The sequence below is a fragment of the Chamaea fasciata genome, unplaced genomic scaffold (genome assembly GCF_029207755.1).
Source record: "Chamaea fasciata isolate MVZ Bird 193981 ecotype frontalis unplaced genomic scaffold, bChaFas1.0.hap1 SCAF_1, whole genome shotgun sequence".
Lineage (NCBI taxonomy): Eukaryota > Metazoa > Chordata > Aves > Passeriformes > Sylviidae > Chamaea > Chamaea fasciata.
In genome coordinates, this window is record NW_027094086.1 from 106,568,316 (window position 1) to 106,579,054 (window position 10,739).

The window sequence follows — 10,739 nt, forward strand, 5'->3', positions numbered from 1 at the left end:
CGGGCCTGTGCTGCCAGTTCTAATGAGTTACAGCTTCAGTTTATGGAAGCACTTGAGGAGCTTGAGTGTAATTCAAAGTGCTGAAGAAGTCCCTTGACTTTAACGGATGGTTTGTGTAGTCAAAGCCATCCACCTCCAAAGTGTAGAACTGGAATAAAGTGTTCTGAAAAGCAAAAGGAAGCAAACTGGGAGAGTGTGGTGAGCACATACCACTCAATTTGTTAGTGTTTTCTAGTCACAGCAAATAGATCCACAGGTCTTGGGAAGGATGGAGAGATGTGAGGCCTCCAGGTGTGATTTTCTTTGGGGAAGTTTGGGGGCATTTTTAGAAGAGGGAAAAAAAAGAAAACCAACTCAAACACTTCCCAGCAGTTCGGGAGTAAATAAAAACCTAAACCTTAACCTGGTGTAAACAAAAAGGAGTTTGCCTGAGATATTCAATGATTTAACTCTAAGTAGGGAAGAGCCTGTCTCCTAACTCCTAAGGCAATGGATTGATGGCTGTTTGGTTTGTTGCTAAAGAGGCAACTGTTGTTGATTCAATTCTTGTAATTCTTCCCTTGTTTCTCCCCTCTCAACCCTATACTTAATGCAATTATTTAAAAAAAAAAAAAAAAAGAAAATTTAGCTTTGTTTTCTTTACTTTTTTTTCTTTCTTTTTTTTTTTCTTTCTTTTTTTTCCCAGAGATTATTACTCCTAACAGTGCCTTAACATAATCTCACAGCTGACTGAACACTACCCTCTGACCTTTCTTTCCCTAGGGACAAACTCAGGTTTAATTGACGTTTGTGTCTGTGAGCTCTGCTGAGGAGAGATTAGCAGTGGCTTAGCTAATTAGTATTTAAATGTTCACTAATGTTCCAATGGATTTGTCAATTACAATCTTATTAAAAATGGATGCAAAGATTTCAATTTTTTTTTTTAAAGCAGCAATGTCAGAGCTGATTCAATTTCCCTAGAGGATTAAAGAAAAAATCAAATTTGCTATTATGATCTTTTCAGTCATACTAGAACACAAGGAAAGTGTTTCGAATTGTAAATGGCCCATATGTTTCTCAACGTGCAAATATGTTCAATTCTTGTCGCTGGGTTGAAAATTCTGAGGATGCACAAGCTCTCATTAAGACAATTTGGAAATATTCACACTGTAATTAGATGTGTTGATGTTCTACTCTCCCAACAAAGCCTTTGCAGTTTGAAACACTGGAAGAATTTTCCAGACAAATTTAACACATGATATTAGAATAACTCCACTTGAGTTATCCACACAGGATATCAATCTCTTTAGAGTTGCCCATGGTGTACATGATACACATTTCCCCCAATGCACTAAGTGCGATCTGTAACAGTTTTTAGCCAAAAAGTTTTAATTTCATATTAAATCCACAGTTTAAACAGCAAATTATGAAGGCAGCTTCTGGCTGTGAAAAATCCTTAACTGATCTAAGCAGGGGCACCCTGTTATGAGCTTAAAGCTTTCTTCTGACCTGGTGAATGAGGGAAGATAATATAATATAGAACTCGCTTAGAACCAGCCTTCTTTCAACCCCTTCCCACTAATGTATTTCAGCACACAGAGCAAGTACGCAAATATATTAGATTTGGATCAAAGTTTGAAATTTGGTGCCCTATAGACATTTCAGTTTTTAAGGAGATTTCAGAAGCCATCACATAACCTAAAAATACTTGACTTGACTTGACTTTTTTCCAAAGATGCTAAGGTATTACAACTACCCAGCAGGTTTGGTGTATTAGGAGTTTCAACCACTTACAGGTTATACACCTTCTGCAAATGAGGCTAGGCTGTTTGGAAATGTAACTGAATGTAACTGTGCATTTGGGTACTCAGGAAATATAAGGAAATATTTTCATGCACATTAAATATTTGAGAATACTGGTGGGATGGGGAAGCCCAAGTTCATTGACCTTCCATGACAGCTCTAATTTAAGCAGCAAGAATGTATGATTATTTTGGGGTGGGTTTTTGTGCTCATGATTTAAATAGGAATTAATCCATATTAGTACAAAATTACTTTGTTTTCTGTCTAGTGAAAAACTAAGAAAAGATGCTTTGGATTGAACTGGTGAAGAGAGTGTTTTTAGGTTTACGTGAAAAGAAGTTACATTCCATTTTCAGATGTATTATTTAAACTTAAGAAAACAAGAGGTAGTCCAAGGTTTAAGAACAACACACATACTTTTAGTGTTCTTTTTTTCTAAAGCACTTAGAAACTAATACCAGTCTCAGAATTATTGTAATTTACCCAGATACTTTTCTTCTGGTATTTTTCCTTTTTTGAATTCTTTTTCTGAGAACCTGTGTCTCTTTTGGAAAGGGGCTGTAAATTCATAAGTGCCTACATGATTTCCAGTCATCCCTACCACCCTCAAGTCTTATGTCATGGTTCAGACACATCAACTCATTTGGGTCCTAAGGGTCAGTAGGTAATTTTTCAATGAGTCTTGTTGGAGCTCTCATTAGAATAGAGGTCTTTCCACTGAATATATTAGGGGAAAATCTTGGGCTACAGCGAAGGAAGTAGCAATAACATGAGCTCCTCTTCTCACATCTAAGTAATGCCATTATCTCCTTCCATCTCTTCTCCCACCCACCACTTTTTGGGTGTCCTCTCCCCACATTCCTCTTTACCCCTATTTCATGGACTTCTTCAGGAAGGGCAGCATGCTCAGGTCCATGGGATGCATCAGCAGGGCTGCCAGCAGCACATGGTGGCTGCAGACCTGGGCAGACCCAACCCTGCAATAATAAAACTCTCTGTGGTCCCTGACTGTAAAGATACTGGGCTCTGTCCTTCCTAAAACATCTCCCTGCAACCCAAGAGCCATTAGTTACAGTTATCAGGGAAAGAGTTTTGGTGCTGAGTTTGAGATATTGAACTGGAGACATGGGGTGAGCAAATTCACCTCTGCATCCTACAGGGCTGTCTGGCATCAAAAGGTCCCAGCCTTTCTGATGGAAAATGGATGCCTGAGGTAGTCCCAGGACATTGCCCTGGCTCCCCCAAGCCCTGATACTGTGGGTGTTAGAAAAAAGCCTTGATAGGGGGAAACATAAACAGATAAAGACATCTGGGGACTGTAGCCAACAACTGTGTTCTGGCACCGTGAGCCAAACCACAGCCTTGACACTGTGAGGAAGATATTTACTGGGGTCACTGCTCAACAGGAGGAACCCAAAGGGGGGAAGAACCTCCAATCTCCACCAGCTGCTGGAGGATGGGAGCAGGGGTGAGGGGCAGTGGTAGCACTTAGCAGCCCAGACAGGTTTTGTGGAGGGAGAGGACACCACTTCCAGGTTGTGGCTCCAATCAGAGTCTTTAAAGGGACATGACCCATCCCCAAAATCACATGCCACTTCCTGATACCGTGAGTGCCAGGGAAGAGAGCCTAAATCACTGCTACCACATCCCCGCAGTAACTTTGGGGTTGGTGGAATGTTACATTGCACCCAGAGCCTGCTGCTGGCTGGGGAGAGATGGCAGGATGGAGCAGGGGATCCTGACCCCTTGCCAGAAACCCATCTCAGCTTATCAAGGCACCATGTGGTATGGCAAATATGGTGTCACTTGATGGGGAGAAACTATGTGGGGCCAAAATGGAAAAAAATGGAAATAGAACAATTTCCTGTAGCAAACTGTCATCCCTTGAGAACAGGTAAGAAAAAAGGAACCAGACTGATTTTGATTTGTTACTCCTTTTGTAAACACATTTGCTGACAGTAGCAGGATATGTAATGTCTGTCTCTACTTGATTGGCATATCTGTTTTGCTCATTGCTCTGTGAAATAATACATACTCATTGTCATTCCTTTTATCTTGAATTTTTTTTTTATTCAATTGAGAGGCCAAAACATCCTTGCTGAAAATACAGGTTACGGCCGTTTTTGTTAAAAGTGCATGTTGAGGAAAACGAACAATGAAAGTAGTGTCCCAGTTGTTAAAAGCCAGATAACTTTTATATTGTTTTGTCATTTTCATTCCCCAAAATGTTTGTAGTATAGGAAGAGTCAGCCCACTTCCTGGCTCCTTGCATAATGTAGTGTGTTGCCTCCAAAGCTTTGTTGATAAGAGATTATTGGCCAGGCTTCATAACAGTCCTCCAAGAAATGGGTCACTCTATCCCAAGATTGGGCAGCAGAGGGATGACAGCTGCATGAGGCAGCTCATCTGCACTTCCAGAGGAAATGCATAAAGCCAAATTTTTAACCTAGGAATAAAACCAGTAAGTATCTATGTAGCCTAAATCTGAGATAATAAAACACTGGATTTCAAAAAGAAAATACAGTAAGAAACTATTGAATTAAGTGCCAAATTGTGTGTAGTATTGATTTGCTAATTTAACTGACATATTTTTAAATTACCTCCCCTATCCTTTTTAAGAGCTGAAAGTTTTGCTTTTTTGGGTCTACGAGGACATGATGTGGAAACATTGCGCAGGTCAGTCTGCTTCTGTCAGCTATCAGGTAACACATGCAATCAAAAAATACACATTGTCCTGGTCCATGGAATTAAAGAGAAAGGTGGAAAGACAAAATATTCCTTCCTATATTTCAGTGAGACACAATATTTGTTTATTCAGCTCCTTCTAGATACAAAAGATTCATACATTTCATTTTGTGAAGGCAAAGGGAAAGGAGAAAGAATGTAAGCTAGAGAAAGGATAACTGACAGATAGACATCAGCATCCTCATTTGTGAACAATTAAGACTTGTAAATTACATTGAAGCAAACCTGAAGTCACTTCTATTCAGAAACCCAGCCTAAAGCACTCTGAAGTTGTAAACTCCCCTTCAGTGAAATTGGCTCTCAGTTGAAGCAAGCTCCCTACTTTAAATGCAAGTTACAAAATCATCCTGAAATAGAAACTTGATCGAGGAGATTTGGGTGCACTGAAATGTGTGAGTGCCCCAGCAGTGGGGTCCCATGCATGGAAGGTGGGCAGCCCCATCCCTGATACACAGCTGCCTGTGCACGTGTGCTCCAAGTGCAGGGTGCTGCGTGGAAACAGCCTCGGCCGACTGCAACCAGATGGTGAGGGGATGAAAGCTCATAAGGATGCCAGTATTTTAGATAATTTCACAGAGGGTTTCTGCTTGGCTGAAGGCACAAGGAAACTCTCTCGCTCGGTGTTTTGCACAGCCAAGTGTTAAATCACTTTATATCAGAGCTGAACCTCAACCTCATCGCCGTTAATCTTCTTGATTGGTTAAGTCTTTGCTTTCTGTCAGAAAATCTGAAATCTGAGTGTCAACGATCAGCACATGAAGCCTTTATGGCAGTGCCCCCCCTTTTCCACCCCTTTCCCTGCTGCTCAAGGAAGAGAACATCCTCTCTGTTTCTTGAACTCACTGTTTGCTGACTGTACAGCCAGCCTGAGCTGCAGGTATATCTTTCTACTACTCACCCCCAGCCCAATGAGGCTTTTTACTCATGTACTCATTATTCACCTGTACAAAGTAATAGTGGCTGGGAAAATCCCAGACTTTCTTCTCTATTCGAATGTATCAGCTCTGAGAATCTGTGATCTCTGTTAAATGAGAACAGTGCTATGAGGAGAAATCAATCTTTAATCACAAAAGGTCAAACGCAATTCCAGCTTCTATTCGTAAGTCACTGACAGTATTTACTATTTCACCAAAGGCAAAATCCCATTCTTTCATAAACAGGAGCTGGTTTGGGCTCCGAGGTGAATGTCCATCCTTGGCATTAAGAGATATCCTCACTAGACTGTGTAGTCACTGCTGCAACCATTCTAGGAGTCATACTGTGGGTGAAAGTCTCCTCCCTGCCCACCATGCACTGGCTAATGCTTCACTCAAGGCAACCCATGCAGGGCACTCAGATTTCCTTCCAGAGAACATAACCGTAGCAAACACCTGCCCATGTTGTGGGTCTTGCTTCCTAACAGCTGAGGAAGTGATATTCAAGGACTTACAAAGATGTTTACTTCTCACGTCAGAATTCATGCCTTTTAGTCCATCAGACCTCTTAGCCAGGCCCTTTGTAACTTAAGCATGGTGTCTGACTGGCCCCTCAGTCACCGGCTATTATTTCACTTTTCTAATTGAATCACAAAACGATTTATCAAATGAATTAAGAATAACAAAAAAAAAAAAAAAAAAAAAAAAAAAAAAAAAAAAAAAAAAAAAGAGGGCAGGGTGATGCATGAACAGGCAAATGAATATGGACATTAGGAAGATTAATAGACATGTCTCAACTACTCATATCAACAAAACTTTGGTGGTGTAAACAGACCATTAGCAAATAAAAGCAGGATGCTAAAAAGGTTAAAGAGGGCAGCCCCTCAGAAATCAAATGAATGCTTGGGAGCAAGATTTTCCAACCTGGTTAAACAGGCTGTGGAAAAGAAGCATCAACTCCCAGCACACAGCAAGAGTCTCTAGGACCATTCCTGCGATGTGCAGATCTCTGTGTGAGATTCACTGAATGCAGAAATTCGTCTCTGTGATCACTGTCTAGTGATGATCCTAGTTTGAACCACGGTCACTTCACTGGGTGCCTTGGTGAATAAGGCCACCAGAAAACTTGCTTACACAGTGTGCACACAGCATGTGCCACTGTGGACCCTTCCTTGCAGCTTGTCCCCTTAGATCTGACAGAACCACAGCAGAGCTTCTGGTTAAAGCTGGGCTATTCCATGCAGAGGATAATGTTTGCACTGAATGTCAATGTGCATTTTGGTTCGGTCGGGATAATGCCTAGCCAGTGACCTTATTCAGCCCCAATTAGCTGATAACTGGAAGCCAGTCGCATTCCTCATTGTTAGGAGTGAACAAGGCAATCACGGGAGAAAGGTAGCAATAATAGGAACAGCTAATTAGGCTGTGAGTGGTGCACAAGGAAAAGAAAGGAGGAAGAGGGATGTGAGAGTTTCTGGATGGTCTGGCTGCCAGCTGAAGACAAGTAAGGATCTGGAGTCCAGGATATAAGCGTAAGGCTCAGATCAAGGTTCAACTCCCCCTGCTTCTACAGCCTTCTCTCCCAAGCCCTTTGAGCACATTTATGTCTTGCAGCCAAGCACCCTCACTGCTCTGCTCAGATAGGCACCATCCTTGTGACACAACAGACCATGCCACACAGGTGGCAGCTCTAGTCCCAGAAGGGCAGTGGATTGGTGATTGCAGTGCCCCTCCTGACCCCACTGCTCCATTCCTGGAGAAGGTAGTGGTCCCTTGCCAGCAACAACCCAGCGCTCTTGCACTAGTTCCCTTTTCCCTGAGCAGCAGTGAAATCCAAGGACCACAGGGAGATATGGACCTCAGGTGTTTTAGGGAGATAATAGGAAAGTGGCATGTTTTGTGGGAGCCCATTCTAGCACCTTCAAGAGACCACAGAATCATTTACATTGGAAAAAGACTTAAGATCGCTGAGTCCAGCTGCTAACCTAGCACTCCCAAGACCACCACTTAACCATGGTTCTGTGTGCCAGAGTTCGCTTGGGGACTTTGTGCCCACAGGATTCTAGCATCAGCAGCACTGATATTCATCAGATTGGAAAAACCTTCTTTCTGAAATACACTTTTTGAAATATTTTTCTCTATTGAATATAGGATCTGTAGAAGAGCAAAGCATCATTTGTAGAACCCGAGGGAATTCTTCGTATACTGCCAAGATTTCCAGATGAGGGCAAATATTTTCCTTTAATCCTATTGCCACATTCAGGCCTTATGCTTCCTGCACAGTCACTCCACTTCCAGTTTGTTGTATGTCGCTTTGGAGAAATATGTACACTTACTCCAGTTTAATTCTGCCTACAAAAACACCCAATCACAGTAGAATAATCCTACTGAAACTATGACATTACCAGCATTTCCTTATCTGCAGTCTTTTTGTTGTGCCAGCAGAAAAGTCATTCACATGGCATTTTTAAAAAGTATTTGCTGTAGACTATACTTTGCTTTCACTAATCCTCCTAAAAATCTGGCAGTTTCTATCAAAGTTGCTAGAGCTGACCTGGACTTGCAACTAGGCTGAATAATGAAATTTGACCCTCTGCATCTATAGGAAATGTGGTTTCCCATGTGCTATTTCAGGGCAACCATGTTTCCTGACTTGGACGGTGGGTACTCCAGGCAAAAATCATTGATTTGAGCAGGTATAAACCAGTGCATCATGAGAGGGTGGGAATGCAGCCTAGAAAGCCCTGATGGCTTGAATTGCAGGGAGGCAGGGAAGTTATGCAAGCCTGCAGGGGCTGTCGTTGGTGGGGATCCCTGATTTTAGCAGAGAACTCGGGGCATTACTGTGAGACAGATACAATAAAGTGTAAGTCATTAGGCAGAGAAGATAAAGCACCACTTAAGGGAACCACTGACAGATGGGAGTGTGGCTCTGCAGTTCCGAGCAGGGAGAGACTTGGGTGCTTGCCCCTTCTGCCGCTGAACCTCCTCACAATGCCTGGAGAATAAAAGCCTCATGGCATAATGGTAGTGGTGATGACAAGGGTAATAAGGCTCATGATAATAAGGACAAGCAGGGTTTCCATTTCCATTACCAGAGCAATCGATTGGAGCTTAAGGTTTTTTCTGCCTTTTTTTTTTTTTTTTTCATCTAAAGCAAGTTCTGTAAGGGCCATGAGATAAAACCCTGAAAAAGGCCTTTAAAAAGGTCTTTGGGAACAGTGTGGAATATAAAAATCTAATCTGTAATTTAAAGAATGAAAACTAATCTAATTGGTGTACAGTCCGTTTCCATTAGGAGCAGGATACTGCCGGGGTCTTTCCCCTCAACACAGGCTGGATTAAACATACAGGTGAGCTGATTTGTTTGGTTTGTGGTGGTGTTTTGTTTTTTTTGTTTTTTTTTTTTTTTTTTGGTAGTTCTACTCTCTAGGGCATCTGCAGAGTAACAGATGTAGCTTTTTGCCCATTATACACACAAATTTTGCTCTTCAGCATGGAGAGAAAAGCAGCTGGTTCAACAGAAGTAGTTTTAAAACTACAGTAATCTCAAAGCTGCCTACATGCTTGAGAGTGGTGGCACCTTGCTGCTCACAAGAGAAACAGGCTGCAGCACTGGGTGGCCCCTTGGCACAGAGGGGTGGTGTGATGCCCATGAATCCCCACCACACTCCTTTGGCAACACCTGCCCCACCTGACCACTGCAAACAGATAAATCAGCCTGGACTGGCCTCAGCTGGAGTCCATGCCAGCAAAGTGAGGTAGGGACTGCTGAGGGAAGAGGTGCTGCACGATGCCTGGGGCTGTGGAAGCACACAGGGGTTATCCGGGAGGGGCTGCTGGCAGGGAAGTTGGTGTGAGATGAGTGGGGGGGAATAACCTGGCTCATGCTCAAGGTAAAACCACCTCTTTCCTCACCAGGAGCTTGGAGCCAAGGCTGAAACTGAAGTGCTAAAGAACTAATCCTTGCCCAGAGCAGTTGGCTTTATTTCAGGATTGAAACTGTGAGTCAAAGATGTTTTTATGTCAAGACTTGCTTGAAATCTCTCACTGTGGTCCATTTATTTTAGTCTGTGGCTGCCAGGGATGCAGTTCAGATGGGTAATGATATTTGGGAGCATGAGGATGAACTTCACTTCCAAATCAAAATTTCTTCTCTGTGCTCTGCTGTCTGTGACTCACAGCTGTGAGATGCCTCAGATGATGCTTGCATACACTGTGATGTTCTGAGTGTCACACAAAAAGCAGTTGTAAGCTGTATCTTGTAGGAGTTTGTTAATGACACAGCTTGCTATATTTTCTCAAAAACATGACATACGTGGCCATCAGTCCATGAAGACAGCATTCTATCTGGAGGAGAAAATTAGCAACTATTATGTATTTTAACTCTGTTACACCATCAACTGACCAGATTGTATCTGGAACAGTAAACCTCAAGCAGGTGAAACAAAGGAGAAGGAGCAACCTATTTCCTAACTAAGTATCACATTAAAATAACTACCTTAAGTTAAGGTATGTAGTTCAAGCAGGACTAGGCGGAGGTAACAAATATTTGGTAGCATTTTTCCAAGACACTGAGAACAGAGAGTGCTTAGCACATGAGAGAGGCCAAGAGCAAAGAAGGGTACAGTAGCAATCTTGCACAAACAAACAGAAATTTTGTAAAAAACTTTTGGCCAAAATAAAAAATCTGACATGAAATTGGAACATTTGCTTCCATTACAATTCAATAGTATCGTCATTCTTCCATCAGTTGGATGCCCCTAGAAATCTCAAGCTGCAGTGTTTTATTGAAACCACTTATGCACATCAACAACATGTTTTTTGCAGTGATCCTTACGCCCCCACTTTTGCAACATGTTATTTTTTTCCTCTCTATGAAACCGTGACTTAATGCAAAGTAATGGCATGTCAAAGGCAAAGTTACAGCCCCCGTCTTGAATGCAATGCTGAGTCTCCTGTCATGCGTGGAATGTAATTACCATTAAGGCTGAAAAATGAGGGAGATGAACAGTAGTGGCAGTTTTTCTCAAGTTTACATAAACACTGGCTGCAAGAAGAGGGCAGGAACATTAAAATCAAAGAGTTCTTGTCACATCAGTGCTTTAAATCTCTAAGCGGCTCCTTGAAAATCATCTGGCCTCGGTGAACACAAACAACCGATAAAAGCTTCAGTTAAGGTCTGCTCTTATCTGCTAATTTCAGGGCAGTCTTGCCCTTTACCCACTGTCCCTAGGAAAGTAGCGGTTTTGGCACTTTCTCTTGGCTTGCTAAACTCTCTGCCCTGGCAATAATATT